The sequence below is a fragment of the Procambarus clarkii genome, chromosome 47, assembly GCF_040958095.1.
Source record: "Procambarus clarkii isolate CNS0578487 chromosome 47, FALCON_Pclarkii_2.0, whole genome shotgun sequence".
Classification (NCBI taxonomy): domain Eukaryota; kingdom Metazoa; phylum Arthropoda; class Malacostraca; order Decapoda; family Cambaridae; genus Procambarus; species Procambarus clarkii.
In genome coordinates, this window is record NC_091196.1 from 29,449,183 (window position 1) to 29,467,414 (window position 18,232).

The following is an 18,232-nucleotide window of genomic DNA, read 5'->3' on the forward strand; positions in this document are numbered from 1 at the left end:
GTTTTCTTTCTTTGGTTTTTACTTCCTTATTCAACCTGTTACTTATTTACCTGTATATTTAGTGTTTTACTGATAACAAAAGTATAACAGAAAATAGAATGAAATAAATTAAAGCTCTTTAAAAAAAAGTATGTTTAAAAATGATTAATGTTAGTGTTTCTAACGACACAAATTGACAAAATAAAAAAAATTATCAATAATGTTTTTCCTTATAAGCCACAGGAAATGTCAACGTGAAATTATAAGCTTTAGTTTATATTATAAAAAACACAACAAGAAAAGAAAGGAAAATAATTTTTCTTCCCGTCAGTAAAACTCTTGCTGCCGCATCAGTGATCACAGATATTACAGATATTACAGATATTACAGGTATTGTAGATATTGCAGGTATTTTCTATCAGACTTGACAAAGTTATGCGAGTCACTGTAAGAAAACAGTGACTCGCATGATTACGTCAATGAAAATACAGTTAATAATGATTACAAAATCCCACACACAACCGTCCAGTACTACACAACCCCCATTCACAACCGTAGAGTACTACACAACCCCCCATTCACAACCGTAGAGTACTACACAACCCCCATTCACAACCGTAGAGTACTACACAACCCCCCATTCACAACCGTAGAGTACTACACAACCCCCATTCACAACCGTAGAGTACTACACAACCCCCATTCACAACCGTAGAGTACTACACAACCCCCATTCACAACCGTAGAATACTACACAACCCCCATTCACAACCGTAGAGTACTACACAACCCCCATTCACAACCGTAGAGTACTACACAACCCCCATTCACAACCGTAGAATACTACACAACCCCCCATTCACAACCGTAGAGTACTACACAACCCCTCATTCACAACCGTAGAGTACTACACAACCCCCATTCACAACCGTAGAATACTACACAACCCCCCATTCACAACCGAAGAATACTACACTACCCTTCACACACACACCCGTACACAACTACGCACAATTGTAAAGCGTATGAAGATAATATTAGAACTTTTCTCACTTTTCCTAGAGTCAGATAAGTTCCAGTTTTCCTATCATTACGCTAATTAGTTCTCAGGCACTGCGGCTTTTTCCTTCCGGCAGTCTGTTTGTTATCCACAAACGCATATTCCTGGAGTTCGATCCCCTGGCGACTGGACGGAGACGTTTTGGGGGGAGCGTTTCCTTACATCCGATGCCTTCCCAGCTCACGCCACAGCATCCTGGCAGTTATTCAAGTATACAACAACATTTGGATGGGATGTGACTCGTCTCGCCAGCGATTTGGGTTCGAGTCCTGGCCAGGGATGATTGACTAGTCGCCTACGCTTCGCCCAATAGTAATTGAGTACTTGATTTTGAGGAAGGGGGGGGGGTCGTATTCTAGGGGGGGGGAGAACTAGTAGGATAAAAATCCACAAGGGCCTTAATGAGGGTTCGAACCAGTGCGTTGAGTGTTCCGAGACGCGCCCCAGTCAACTGTGCCACGGCATGCTAAAAGACGTGATATATCACGCTATTGTGGTTCCTGTGTGTATAGGAGGATAAGGCTTAGAGCTGCAGGTATGAGAAGGGATATAATCTGTCAGCCTACCTTGAGGTGCTTCCGGGCTTAGTGTCCCCGCGGCCCGGTCGTCGACCAGGCCTCCGGGTTGCTGGACTGATCAACCAGGACAGCCTGGTGTTAGCCTGCTAACACCAATTAAAAGTTTCCTTTATAAACACATGAATATAAAAAAAAGTGTTCAGTCATCGGGGCTCGAACACCGGCGCTGCAAGAACTGAGGACATTGCTGTACCGACCAGGTCATATGGATGGGGCAGGAGTACATCTATTTTTATTTAAAAAAAAGATGTCTATCTGTTCAAGGTTGGAGAGCTGATGTTTAGGGCTAGCCTTACTTACGTTTTAACGGTAGTTACTGCTGGGTACGTGCCCAACAAGGGTGGGTTGGGGGTTGGCATTATTGAAACGACTGTCACTTGACAAAGGGGCAAAGTGACCCCCCACCACACAACGACTGTTTCAACATCATATTAACTCGACTCTGAATTGAGATAAGTTAGATACCAGAGATATAGGAATGGGGTTTGGAGAATAAAAGGCATTAAATGCATGGGTTGGCAGGGGAAACAGTTTGGGAGCAGAGAAAGAGGGTAGGGAAGGGAATTATCAGGGGAAGGCGCCAAGTCATTACGACTATATAGCACTTGGAAGGGGTCAGGATAAGGATTTGGGATAGGACGGGGAGAAGGAATGGTGCCCAACTTTTGGACGGTCGGAGATTGAACGCCGACCTGCATGAAGCGAGACCGTCGCTCTACCGTCCAGTCCAAGTGGTTGGACAAAAGAAAGAGGGTAGAGACAGACTTCAACATAATGCCCATAAGGTGTATTACAAAAATAGTACGAGTATTAAAAACCAAACAGATGATTTAAATACCAAATAGTCATTCCATGTAAATAAACATTTCATTCACCTGGGTTCTATAGGAAGTCCAGGGTTCGAGTCTCCTAGAGCCCACGTGAATGGAAATATTTGAATGTTCTTGCGTGCACAGAAACAATAGATATTATTGCATAAACCGAAAGGAGGATAAATGCACAGAAAACAAGGCAATATTTGGTGAATATCAAATGAAGAGATTCAGGTTATTTCACACATACGGACTATGATAACTTTAACGATAGCTAAAAATCACCACAGTCCCTACCCGCCAAACACACAGCGAAACTACGACGTTACTACAACGTTCGAACAAAGTTTAACACCTCCTAACAAGTTATAACCATCAATATAACAAGTTATAACAACGTTCTAATACGTCATAAACACGTTAAGCCAAGATGTAACAACGTTCTCATACGTCATAAACACGTTAAGCCAAGATGTAACAACTTTATTACAAGTTGTAACAAGGGGAAAATAGGGTCAGTTACGGTTTGTGTTTCCAGGGTAAAGACATTGATTATGTCAAATTACCTTACAGCTATCATATTACAAAGAACTTCTCAACAGACATTTATGTCAGCAAATGAGCTTCCAATTTGTAAATTTAGCAGGAATCACAGATCCTTTACATCTCTAACCTCAGATTTGCTCTGGTTTGCCTTTTTTTTTCTTTAAAACGCTAGAAAGTGTAATGTTCTCTACGTGGGGGATACCTCCCACAACCTTCAACACCATAAATGTGAGTACGACAGGTGTCTCTCACCGTGCAGGCTATATATATATGGCTCCTTAGGTAAGTTGCCACCACTTACGGGCTATTCTTGCCCGTGCCACCTTTTGGGTGGCTTAATCTTCATCAATCAAAGACCATTTGGTCCCAAGCGTCACGCAGGGTGCAGTCGCACCTCCACAGATCTCCAGTATCAGTTCTTGATACTGGTAATGGCTCAAAAGGGCCAGAACTTACGGGCTATTCATGCCCGTGCCACATTTTGTGTGGCTTAATCTTCATCAATCAATCAATCGTAAGTTGCCTCCTCAGTTGTGAGAGATCACTGGAAAGCAACGAACCGCCCTCTTACTCACAACACTTACACTCTGACCTCTATAAACGGTGCAGGATGAAGGGAAGGCACCTTATTCCAGCCTTAAGTAGTGGACATAACGTGATATCTAACACCAGAGGCACACATCAGCAGGATAACGAGGGCAGCTTATGGTCATACTGGCAAAAACGTCCGGATATCCTTCAGCAACTTGGACGAAGATCCCTTCCGAATGCTGTTTACACAGCGTTTGTGAGACCTGTTGAGTACGCTGTCCCAGCATGGAATGCCCTCCCCACACCCTCCCTAAAGATGCACAAGACAAAACTAGGAAACGTTCCAACATATGCAACAAGACTCGTTCTGAGCTGGTACAAGTATACTGAAATTACTAAAACTAAAATACTTAAATTGTACTAAAATACTTTTACTACAAGATAACTTTACTCAAGATAACTCAAGATTACAATATACTAAAATAACATACAAAAAACATACGCATATAAGCGTGGGTTCACCTCACCTTGTGATTAATTAATCCTTAGTTAATCCTTAATTAATCCTTAATCCTAGAGAGTGACCATCACCTCAGCCCGTTCTTCGTAGTCAAGCCATTTTTCTATACTAACTCTTATATCGTTCAATATTGAATTGCAAATTTAAATGGTTGAAAAGTTAACTTTCTTGAGAGATAAGTGTTGCAACAGACTATCGTAAGCGATGATTTGATGTGTACTAAACACCAGAGATGACATTATTGTGGACGGAGCATTAGGCTGACATCCTGTTCTGTGATTGGCTGTTGGTGCGAATGTCAACAAATCGTTTCTACCAATGAAAAGCAAGCTTGCTTCAACACCCGCCTTATGGGGCTGCTGTTGGCCTGTTGATAGTACAAAGTCCTGCCAATAGATGGCACCAGCTGTATCTTATGTGCTACTTGCAGCAGTCGGCCTGTTGATAGTGTAGTTTTATGCCAATAGATGGCATAAACTGTATCTTATGGGCAGATATAGTTGTATTTTAACCTAACCTGTTGATAGTGTAATTTTCTCACGATAGATGGCATCAGCTGTGGGTTTTTTTTCTACAAATTCCACTTAACCTTTGTTGTTCAAACTTTGTAACTTAGGATATGGTTAAATGCCCCTTGCTGGTACGTGTGAGTGTGGCCCCTGTGGGTGTGGCTCTGTGGGTGTGGCTGGATGAGTGAGTGTGGCCGCGTGGGTGTGGCTCTGTGGGTGTGGCTGGATGAGTGTGTGAGTGTGGCCCCCGTGGGTGTGGCTGGATGATTGCGTGAGTGTGGCTCTGTGGGTGTGGCTGCATACAAGACTGTTTAGCTGAGTAACAGGTTCCAAGGGACCAACGAACGTCTCCCTGTTGTGAGTTATATGATCAGCAGGTGATCCAGGATGTGGTGTGGTTGGTTAGTGGTGTGGCTGGTTAGTGGTGTGGCTGGTTAGTGGTGTGGTTGGTTAGTGGTGTGGTTGGTTAGTGGTGTGGCTGGTTAGTGGTGTGGTTGGTTAGTGGTGTGGTTGATTGTTGGTGTGGTTGATTAGTGGTGTGGTTGGCTAATGGTGTGGTTGGTTAGTGGTATGGTTGGTTAGTGGTGTGGTTGATTGTTGGTGTGGTTGATTAGTGGTGTGGTTGGCTAATGGTGTGGTTGGTTAGTGGTGTGGCTGGTTAGTGGTGTGGTTGGTTAGTGGTGTGGCTGGTTAGTGGTGTGGTTGGTTAGTGGTGTGGCTGGTTAGTGGTATGGTTGGTTAGTGATGTGGTTGGCTAATGGTGTGGTTGGTTAGTGGTATGGTTGGTTAGTGATATAGTTGGTTAGTGGTATGGTTGGTTAGTGGTGTGGTTGGATAGTGGTGTGGTTGATTAGTGGTGTGGTTGGTTAGTGGTGTGGTTAGTTAGTGGTGTGGTTGGTTAGTGATGTGGTTGGTTAGTGGTGTGGTTGGTTAGTGATGTGGTTGGTTAGTGGTGTGGTTGATTGTTGGTGTGGTTGATTAGTGGTGTGGTTGGTTAGTGGTGTGGTTGGTTAGTGGTGTGGTTGGTTAGTGATGTGGTTGGTTAGTGGTGTGGTTGGTTAGTGATGTGGTTGGTTAGTGGTGTGGTTGATTAGTGGTGTGGTTGGTTAGTGATGTGGTTGGTTAGTGGTGTGGATGGTTAGTGATGTGGTTGGTTAGTGGTGTGGTTGATTAGTGGTGTGGTTGGTTAGTGGTGTGGTTGGTTAGTGGTGTGGTTGGTTAGTGGTGTGGTTGGTTAGTGGTGTGGTTGGTTAATGATGTGGTTGGCTAATGGTGTGGTTGGTTAGTGGTATGGTTGGTTAGTGGTGTGGTTGGTTAGTGGTGTGGTTGGTTAGTGGCGTGGTTGGTTAGTGGTGTGGTTGGTTAGTGGTGTGGTTGGTTAGTGGTGTGGTTGGTTAGTGGTGTGGTTGGTTAGTGGTATGGTTGGTTAGTGGTGTGGTTGGTTAGTGGTGTGGTTGGTTAGTGGCGTGGTTGGTTAGTGGTGTGGTTGGTTAGTGGTGTGGTTGATTAGTGGCGTGGTTGGTTAGTGGTGTGGTTGGTTAGTGGTGTGGTTGATTAATGGTATGGTTGGTTAGTGGTGTGGTTGGTTAGTGGTGTGGTTGGCTAATGGTGTGGCTGGTTAGTGGTGTGGTTGGTTAGTGGTGTGGTTGGTTAGTGGTGTGGTTGGTTAGTGGCGTGGTTGGTTAGTGGTGTAGTAGGTTAGTGGTGTGGTTGGTTAGTGGTGTGGTTGGTTAGTAGTGTGGTTGGTTAGTGGCGTGGTTGGTTAGTGGTGTAGTAAGTTAGTGGTGTGGTTGGTTAGTGGTGTAGTAGGTTAGTGGTGTGGTTGGCTAATGGTGTGGTTGGTTAGTGGTGTAGTAGGTTAGTGGTGTGGTTGGTTAGTGGTGTAGTAGGTTAGTGGTGTGGTTGGCTAATGGTGTGGTTGGTTAGTGGTGTGGCTGGCTAATGGTGTGGTTGGCTAATGGTGTGGTTGGTTAGTGGTGTGGTTGGCTAATGGTGTGGTTGGCTAGTGGTGTGGTTGGTTAGTGATGTGGTTGGTTAGTGGTGTAGTAGGTTAGTGATGTGGTTGGTTAGTGGTGTGGTTGGTTAGTGATGTAGTTGGCTAATGGTGTGGTTGGTTAGTTAGCATGTGGTATGTTTGTGGCATTTTTTATGTACTGAAATATTTATTTTTAAATCAGAATTCAATTTGGATTTCCTCCAAGAAAACAGAATTTGTAGTGACGGCAAACATGGCTAAATTATTCTCATTTCCCACCAGAACACGACTAAATTATTCTCATTTCCCACCAGAACACGACTAAATTATTCTCATTTCCCACCAGAACACGACTAAATTATTCTCATTTCCCATCAGAACACGACAAATATCTAATCCAATGCTACAGGTGATTTAGGTCCATTAAACTGTGTTGAGCCTCAATTGTGGTCTCCTGCCCTAGGGGAGCGCATCCACTTGTACTGGCCGGTATAGAGGGAACGTCTCGCTTCGTGCAGCGTCGGCGTTCGATTCCCCTATAGACCCATAAGGGGGGGGGGGTTGGGCACATACCGTTCCTTCATTCCTATAGCATCCCAGGTCCTGCTTGGCCCTTCCTAGCGTTATACGGTCATATTGGCCTAATGTTTTGTGTGTTCTAGCAAGTTAACAGGAATGGTTAAGTGTGTACTCAAATTTATGTAGTAATTTGTACTCAAATGTATGAGTGTGTGTGTGTCCTTGCTATGTGTACTCACGTGGATATGTTTGCCCCAGGAATGTGATAAATGAGGATAAGTATATCCTAGCATTGAGTACTGATATAGGTATGTGTGTGTGCTAGCGACGTGCAGGAGGCATGGATATGTGTATCCTAGCGACGTGTTGAAAGTCTGTCACGTGTCTAAACATGAATTCGTCCCATTAATCCCGACACCTGAGAGGGCAGACTCTGAGAACGTGTGAGTCACACACACACACACACACACACACAAGCGTTGTGTGTGTGTGTGTGTGTGTGTGTGTGTGTGTGTGTGTGTGTGTGTGTGTGTGTGTGTGTGTGTGTGTGTGTGTGTGTGTGTGTGTGTAGTGTGTACCATCTCCAGTCTGTTTCTATACCTACCTCTCCCTCCATCATTTCCCCACTTCCCCCCCCCTCACCTACTTCCCCCCACCCCTCCCCCCTCTTCTTGCCTCCCCTCCTGATACCTTCTCCAACTCCGTTACCTCCACAATTAACTACCCAGCACCTTGTTACGAGGCTTCCTCCCCCCCTACCCCTTAACCTATTCACTCAGCGTTGCTCTCAGTTCCAAATAGGCATAAAAAAGGTGACTCGTTGCCCCCTTATAATCTATCTTTCCTTCAGTTCAACATTACTTAGTCACTAAATCATTATCAACTTTCAAAATACACTCACCCCCTACATCCATTACAAACACACACACACACACACACATGTACTTTATAAGACCTACTCTCTCTCTCTCTCTCTCTCTCTCTCTCTCTCTCTCTCTCTCTCTCTCTCTCTCTCTCTCTCTCTCTCTCTCTCTCTCTCTCTCTCTCTCTCTCAAAGGCTTTCTTTCTGTCTCTCATATTAAGACAGAAGCTTCAAGCAAGACAATGGTATATGCATCTTTACCCGCTGTATTCACCTAGTTGTGCTTGCGGGGGTTGAGCTTTGGCTCCTTGGTCCCGCCTCATGGTTGTGAATAAGCGAGCCCCTGAAGCTCATCTTTAAATGCATTGCTTTCAAAGTGTTTTTCTCCTCCTGCAAACACTGCAAGCACGCAAGAGCGAGACTCTTACGAGTGACACAGCTGTTGTTGTTGTATTTGTTGATTTAGCCGTTGTATTTGCGAATGGTGTTATGCTCTTTTCATTCCTGCTGTTGATGTTATCTTGAGGTTATCTTGAGATGATTTCGGGGCTTTATAGTGTCCCCGCGGCCCGGTCCTCGACTAGGCCTCCACCCCCAGGAAGCAGCCCGTGACAGCTGACTAACACCCAGGTACCTATTTTACTGCTAGGTAACAGGGGCATAGGGTGAAAGAAACTCTGCCCATTGTTTCTCGCCGGCGCCTGGGATCGAACCTAGGACCACAGGATCACAAGTCCAGCGTGCTGTCCGCTCGGCCGACCGGCTCCCTACCGGTCTCCCTTGCACTGAATGTTGCATTCAGTGCAAGGCTTGCAATGCAAGGCTCACCTATTGGAAGCTCTCAATGCAACACAACTCTTTTTTTTTTATTCTTCAAACTGATACAACGCTTTATTAACGCAGTAACGCAAAAGGTAAAAAAAAAGTTACAGTTATGTTGCGTGTGTGACGGGACGCAACAATGGTTAGGCAACGGTGATGCAATGTGCGTAAAGCAAGGGACGCAAGCACAGTACAGGACTACAGTGAGATACAGCTCACTGTAGTCCTGTACCGTCCTGTACCCCGCGACCAATAATGGCCAAGATAGGGGGGGTTAAAAAAATAGATGGGGCGCGCGAAGTGAATACAGGAGAGGTGAATACAGGAGAATACAGTCGAAGATAATACAACAGAGGAGAATACAGGTGAGGAACAGTATTGTGGGAAATGCAAAACTTTTTAACAATAAACCCCCAACGAATACAATTATAATACAGTGAATACAGTTCTTATACAGCTAATACAATTATAATACAGCGAATACAAATACAATACAAAGAAAACAAGCACATTAGTGCGAAAAAAATTATATTACGACAAATACAATTATAATACAGCTAATATAACAGTCTATCGTAGACCTGTCAATTATAACCGTCGATCATAGAGCTGTCAGTTATAACAGCCAATCATAGAGCTGTCAATTATAACAGTCTATCGTAGAGCTGTCAGTTATAACAGCCGATCATAGAGCTGTCAATTATAACAGCCGATCATAGAGCTGTCAATTATAACAGCCGATCATAGAGCTGTCAATTATAACAGCCGATCATAGAGCTGTCAATTGTAACCGTCGATCATAGAGCTGTCAATTATAACAGCCGATCATAGAGCTGTCAATTATAACAGCCGATCATAGAGCTGTCAATTATAACAGCCGATCATAGAGCTGTCAATTATATCAGTTGATCGTAAATAAGAGAAAGAGCAATGCTATCCCGGTAAATTATTATAAATAACTTATGTACTAATAATAAGTTGATCTACAATTATATCTGTGTATAGTGTAGATAAGGGGGGGGCTGGGGGGGGCTGGGGGGGCTGGGGGGGGCTGGGGGGGAGGTAAGTTGAAGGACTTAAAGATAAGAGTGTGGGAAGGGGGGGGGGATGAATGAAGGATGGAAGGGGAGGAGACGGGAGGGGAAAGAGGGGACGTAACTGGCTTTAAGGGAAGGGCTTTAAGGGGAGGGAAGGACTTTAAAGGAAGGGCAAGGGGGGAAGGAGATGGATCTTAAGGGAGGAGGCAGATGTGCAAAAGAGAGGGAGGGGGGGAGAAGGGAGGGGTGATGCTGGAAGGGGAGGGGTGAGGGAGGGGAAGAGGGAAAGTGGAATGGATATACCAGCTAGATGGAGGTAAGGAGACCCAGAGGAGCAGTGAAGGAAAGGGGTAGGTAGGTAGGTAGGTAGAGGGAGGGGGTGACGTGAGAGGTGGAAGAGGGTGGGGTAGAGGGAAGAGAATGGGAAAGGTTGAAGGAAATAAGGAAGATGGAAGAACTGAAATTAAAATTGGAAAAAAGTATATATATATATATATATATATATATATATATATATATATATATATATATATATATACATATATATATATATATATATATATATATATATATATATATATATATATATATATATATATAAATACATACAATTTCTCTTATAACTAAGTACAAATAGACATAAAGAGGGTACAAATTGACATATTCAGGCAAATCATTAAAAAAGTGTACAATCTTGGAGCCAAATTCTTATATCTCTCTAAAATATTACCATCAGTCTTCCCTGGCGAGTTGTTCAGGAACAGTCCTTATTTCTCTCCATGTACATCAATCAATGGGAAATCAAGACTATCATGGGACGGGAGGGAAGGAAAGATGGTGGGAAAGGTGGAAGGGGTGGTAGGGAAGCCCCAATTATATTGGAGTGTGGATACAATGCCAACACTAACAGCGGAGACACACATACACAGGGTAACATCGGCAGCATATGCAACGTTGGTAAACATTACAAACGTCGTTAAATCTCCCAAGACAGGACATTTTTATGGCACTCTACAAAGCCTCTGTTAGACCAGTATACTGGAGTGTTCAGCACCGGCCTGGAATCCGTACCTTGTAAAGTATAAAACCAAAAACTGAAAAAAAATTACAGCAATAATAGTAACAAAGTTACGAGGACTAATCATTGAAGATAGGTGAAGGGAACTGGATCTCACAACACATGCGGGGGGAAACATGATCGCTGCATCCAAAATACCGAAGGGAAATGACAAGGTAGATGCAAAAACTGTAAATTGAGAAATTAGGACACACACTGCAAACACAGATGGCTTGAAGAATCGTAAGGAAATACCAGTACCCAGCACGGGTCGTCACAATAAGTGGAAGACACTGAAAGAAGAAGATGTTGTGGAAGCCACCTCCATCTACAATTTTAAGGCCAGATTCGACGCGTCAGAATAGTTAAGTTATACCACAACAGGTACAACAGGCCTAGAGTGGGGTTATAAATAGCTGAACTTCACTTCCCTCGTAGGTAAACAAGTGTAGGTTTACACTTCACTCATAGGTAAACACTGATAGGTAAGTTTTTTTATATAATAGGGGGCGAGATTTGGTGAGTAAATATGGGTAAATATGGGGAGTGCAGGTGAAGGAAAGTTGTAAACATGGAACATATTATGTTAAGACGCCCCCCTTGTAATCTCACCCAATGGCCACACGGGGGAGTAAGTGTCCCCCAATATTAATTTCGCCTTTGGGGAAAATCCCATTTCTTCTAGGGGTGATTTCTTGCCATTATAGACCTTATTGACCACATTCTATTACCCACGTAGGGTTCAATGCCCCTGAGAATGGCAACCCAAGAGAGCGAGAGAGCGAGAGGGAGAAGGAGTGAGAAGGAGCAAGAGTGAGAGGAAGAAGGATTGAAAGTGAGAGAGAGTAAGAGGAAGCAACAGTAAGAGATAGAGAAAGAAAAGAAAAATCCCTCCAGGATTTACATACAAATAAACCTGAGCTTCTATATAAAACCTGCCTCAGTGGAAGACAGGGAAATTGCACAATTTCAACAAAATCCTCCAATGGGCATAGGTGGCAAATTCCATTTATTTTTATATGGAGCAATAACAAAGACTTTAAAATATTGACACACTTACAACAACAAACCCATAGAGAAATCTCTAAGCAAAACAAAGCGATCAAGTCAATAAACATCGAAATAGGGAGTGAGCTAGGGAGCAGTGATCACAAAGAAATCAGATTTAGCATAGAATGGAATAGACCAGTAGGAGAAAATTCTGTTAAAGTGCCAGATTTTCGAAAAGCTGATTTTAATAGCCTAAGAAATTTTTTGGGTCAAATTGATTGGAAAGGCTTGGGTATGGGGTGTGGGCCGGTCTTGGAGCGAGACATGAACCCAGCGATAGGTGACTTAAATGGGGATTTCGATGTGGATTCAATATATAACTTATTTAAGAATATTCTAAACAAAGCACAGGAACGTAGTATACCATACAAATTGAATAGATCGTATACTAATGACCCAAAGTGGATAACAAAGAATTTGAAGAACCTTATAGGTAAAAAGAGAGCTTGGTACAAAAGGATTAAAAATGGGGAGGTCACTTTAGAACAGGAATTCGTACAACTGGTTAGCAATGTTAAAAAAGAGATAAGGAAAGCAAAAAGAAACTATGAAGTTCGCATAGCAGGGCAAGCAAAGACAAATCCTAAAGGGTTTTTTCAGTTATATCGTACTAAGACTAGGGAAAGGATAGGTCCATTAAAAACTGAGACAGGTCAAAAAACAGATAGTGATGAAGAGATGAGTAGTATTTTTAATAAATATTTTGTATCTGTATTTACTAAAGAGGAACTTAACAATATGCCTTCAGCCGAACAAGTCTATGTGGGTGGGGACGAGGACAGGTTGACGAGTTTAGCAGTTACCAGGGAGGATGTTCTTAAACAAATAGTAAAACTCAAACCAAACAAATCCCCAGGGCCGGATGAAGTGTTTGCTAGGGTGCTTAAAGAATGCAAAGAGGAGCTTTGTGACCCACTGTCAACCATATTTAATAAATCAATAGAGTCAGGCAGAGTGCCAGAGTTTTGGAAAGTTGCTAATGTGATACCAGTTTTTAAGAAAGGAGATAGATCACTTGCGTCTAACTATCGACCAATTAGCCTAACGTCTATTGTGGGAAAGTTACTCGAATCTATAATAGCAAATAAAATTCGTCTTCATCTTGAAAAACATAAATTAATAATTGAGTCGCAACATGGTTTTATAAATGGCCGTTCATGTTTAACAAATTTGTTATCTTTTTATTCTAGCATTGTTGAGGCAGTTGATAGTGGTAAGGATTGCGATGTTGTATACCTTGACTTTAGCAAAGCTTTTGATACAGTGCCACATGAAAGACTGATTAAAAAAATAGAGTCTCATGGTATTGGGGGTGCTATATTAAGCTGGATTAGGGCATGGCTATACCAAAGGAAACAGAGAGTTAGTATAAATGGAATCAAGTCAGAGTGGGAAAATGTTGTAAGTGGAGTGCCTCAAGGCTCTGTCCTGGGACCTCTGTTGTTTATAATATATATAAATGATTTAGATTCAGGTTTGAGTAGCAACATTTGCAAATTTGCCGATGATACGAAAATCGGTAGGGAAATTAATTCGGAGGAGGACTCACTATCACTTCAAGTTGATCTAGATAGGGTTTTGAAATGGTCAAAGGATTGGCAGATGCAGTTTAATGCTGATAAATGTAAAGTTCTGAGGTTAGGTAATGATGATAGAGTTACAAGATACGAGCTAGATGGTGTTGTGATTGCGAAGTCGGATTGCGAAAGGGATCTGGGAGTTATGATTAGTAAGAATTTAAAACAAAAGGATCAATGCATAAATGTTCGTAATAAGGCAAATCGAACACTTGGATTTATTAATCGCAGCGTTAGTAACAAGACACCTGGTGTGGTTCTCAAGCTATATCTTGCTCTAGTTAGGCCCCATTTAGATTATGCAGTTCAGTTTTGGTCGCCATATTATAGAATGGATGTAAATTCACTTGAACGTGTCCAGCGTAGGATGACTAAGTTAATTCCCCAAATTAGAAATCTTTCATATGAAGAAAGATTAACAAAGCTTAAGTTGCATTCACTGGAAAGGCGAAGAGTTAGGGGTGACATGATAGAGGTTTACAAGTGGATGAATGGACATAACCGGGGGGATATTAATAGGGTATTAAAAGTATCAACACAGGACAGAACACGAAACAATGGATATAAATTGGATAAGTTTAGATTTAGGAAAGACTTGGGTAAATACTGGTTCAGTAACAGGGTTGTTGATTTGTGGAACCAATTGCCGCGTAACATTGTGGAGGTGGGGTCCCTCGATTGTTTCAAGCACGGGTTGGACAAGTATATGAGTGGGATTGGGTGGTTATAGAATAGGAGCTGCCTCGTATGGGCCAATAGGCCTTCTGCAGTTACCTTTGTTCTTATGTTCTTATGTTCTTAACAAGGCACAATAGGCTCAGCTCAACTTCAGAGAAACCAAGACACAGGAAAAAAATGTTCAAGTGGAGATTGTACCCCCATTATCCCCCCCCTACACCCCCATTATCCCCCCTACACCCCCATTATCCCCCCTACACCCCCATTATCCCCCCTACACCCCCATTATCCCACCCCTACACCCCCATTATCCCACCCCTACACCCCCATTATCCCCCCTACACCCCTATTATCCAACCCCCTACACCCCCATTAACACCTTCATGTCCTCAACACATCTTCTGGGTGGGAGAGATATCCAAAATCAACCCAAATGAACATATATATCCTTTATTACCAACAAAGGATGGGTATAGGGTGCATAATAATGACCAACAGGATGGGTGTGGGATGAATAATAATTACTAACAGGATGGGTGTGTGGTGCATAATAATTACCCACAGGATAGGCATGGGGAGCATAATTAATACCCCACAGGATAGGCATGGGGTGCACAACCAATACCCCACAGGATAGGCATGGGGTGCACAACCAATACCCCACAGGATAGGCATGGGGTGCACAACCAATACCCCACAGGATAGGCATGGGGTGCACAATAAATAAACTAAATTAAAAAAAAAAAAAAGTCTACATAGAGTTAATTATGACCATAAACAAATAGGGTATCCTCAAAGCATTCAAATTTATGAGTATATACTCATAATATACTCAAAATATACTCACAATATACTCATTTTCTTATAAAAAGGGCGCAAGGTTTGGTAGTGTTTGTCCAGGATTCATGAGTATATGTAATACTCACGAAAGATATCCGAAAGTCAGCTTACAAACACACGAAAATAGATGGACACATACGGAAATGAGAGAGATATATATGGCAGGAAGTGCAGAACACACCCACTGCAAAGTCCAGTGAACAATCAGAGAACACTGTGAACATCAAAGAACAGTCACAGAGCACTGTGAACATCAAAGAACAGTCACAGAGCACTGTGAACATCAAAGAACAGTCACTGAGCACTGTGAACATCAAAGAACAGTCACAGAGCACTGTGAACATCAAAGAACAGTCACAGAGCACCGTGAACATCAAAGAACAGTCATAAAGCACTGTGAACATCAAAGAACAGTCACAGAGCACTGTGAACATCAAAGAACAGTCACAGAGCACTGTGAACATCAAAGAACAGTCACTGAGCACTGTGAACATCAAAGAACAGTCACAGAGCACTGTGAACATCAAAGAACAGTCACAGAGCACTGTGAACATCAAAGAACAGTCACAGAGCACTGTGAACATCAAAGAACAGTCACAGAGCACTGTGAACATCACATATGTTATCACACAGAACACTGCGTGAGCATCATACACAGAGCGCAGAGCCTGTATAGATAATATCATACACAGAGCGCAGAGCCTGTATAGATAATATCATACACAGAGCGCAGAGCCTGTATAGATAATATCATACACAGAGCGCAGAGCCTGTATAGATAATATCATACACAGAGCGCAGAGCCTGTATAGATAATATCATACACAGAGCGCAGAGCCTGTATAGAGAATATCATACACAGACCGCAGAGCCTGTATAGAGAATATCATACACAGAGCGCAGAGCCTGTAGAAAATAAGTATACAACCCGTTTTCTATTCGTTGGGGTAGATGTCCTCTGTTAGGTTAGGTTCGGGCAATTTAGTACATCATGATGTAAATACAGTTTGTGTGAGGGAGGGGGATAGAGGTGGGGGGGGGGTAACTGACTGGGCAAGGGAGGGCAGGGAGGGGGGGTTGAGAGGTGGGAAGGGGAGTCAGGGTGATATTAGTCACAGCGTCGCGGGGCGAACGTTCGGTACTTGGAAGGGGGAGGGGAGGGGATGGGTGGGGAGGGAAGGGAAGGGGAGAGGATGGGAGGGAAGGGGATGGGAGGGGAGGTGCTGGCAGTAACAGTCGGGTCGTTAACGGGGCCCCTGCGTCAGAGGTGTCCTAACAAACCTGTTCGAACATGAACATCATGATAGTGGTAGTCAACTGGAAACATGTGTCATCACTTCCCTCTAAAATTACACACACACACACACACACACACACACACACACACACACACACACACACACACACACACACACACACACACACACACACACACACACACACTCACACACACACACACACACACACACACACACACACACACACACACACACACACACACACACACACACTCACACACACACACACACACACACACACACACACACACACACACACACACACACACACACACTCACACACACACACACTCACACACACACACACACACACACACACACACACACACACACACACACACACACACACACACACACACACACACACACACACACACACACTCACACACACACACACACACACACACACACACACACACACACACACACACACACACACACACTCACACACACACACACACACACACACTCACACACACACACACTCACACACACACACACACACACACACACACACACACACACACACACACACACACACACACACACACACTCACACACACACACACACACACACACACACACACACACACACACACACACACACACGCGAAGCTGGACAAAGTTAAGAGGTATGCCACTAGGCTAGTCCCAGAACTAAGAGGCATGAGTTACGAGAACAGGCTGCGTGAAATGCACCTCACGACACTGGAGGACAGAACCGTAAAGGGAGACGTGATCACTACCTACAAAATTCTCAGAGGAATTGACAGGCTAGATAAGGATAAAAATTTTAACACTGGTGGTACGCGAACAAGGGGACACAGGTGGAGACTGAGTACAGAAATGAACCACAGGGACGTTAGAAAGAACTTTTTCAGTGTCAGAGTAGTTAACAAGTGGAATGCATTAGGCAGAGATGTGGTGGAGGCTGACTCCATACACAGTTTCAAATGTAGATATGATAGAGCCCAGTAGGCTCAGGAATTTGTACACCAGTTGATTGACAGTTGAGAGACGGGACCAATCCACTTACGAGGTACTCATGCCTGTGCCAACCCTTGGGTTGTTTAATCTTCACTAGTCAACCAATCGGTGAAGGAAAGGGGTCGTATGAGGCCAATAGGCCTTCTGCACTTTCCTTAATTCTGACGGTGTCCGCTGTGCGTGAGCTGGCTGTTATAAATAGTTGGTTGAGGTTGTTTGTGATGTAGTGCTTCGGCGATGACTAGTCCTCTTGTGGGGATGATCTGGTTGTGTGTAGAAATTGTTTGTTCCTTGATGGTCGAGTGAGCCTTTGCGTTTGTGCCTTGTCAGGCGCCTTGAAAAATGATGACGTGGTAGTGTAGCCATGTACACTATCGCATGATTTTCATCACCGAAACCATCAGCACTATTGACGACCTTCATCACTGCTGCCTCCACCACATCACTCTCTAGTGCATTCCTTTTGTTAACTACTCGGACACTGCAACAACTCTGTCTAAAGTCTCTGGCTCATTTGGGTACTACGTTTCCACTCGTGTTACCTTATACGAGTTCCGCCCATATTAAATAGTCTCTTTATCTACGCTGTCAATTCCTCTGAGAGGTTTACGGGCTCACCATAGCCCGTGCTACATGGACACTTCGTTCTGAGTAGCTAAATCTAAAACAACAACAGCAACAACCTCTGAGAGGTTTGTAGGTGGTAAACATGTCTCCATTAACCCTTTTGTTTGTCCTGTGAGGTGAGGCTTCATTCCTGTAACCTTTCCTCATAGCTCATACCTCTCAGCTCCGGGACTAGTCTGATGGCATACCTTTGAACTTCGTCTTGTGTTTGACTAGAAAGGGGTTCCATGCTGGAGCTGCATACTCCAGGATTGTCTAGTCGTATGTGATATACAAGTTGTACAGGAATCATTCTAAAGTTCATATGTTGTAAAACCTTGCATTTGCCGCTGATGATAATCTTTTGATGTGAGCTTCGGGAGACAAGT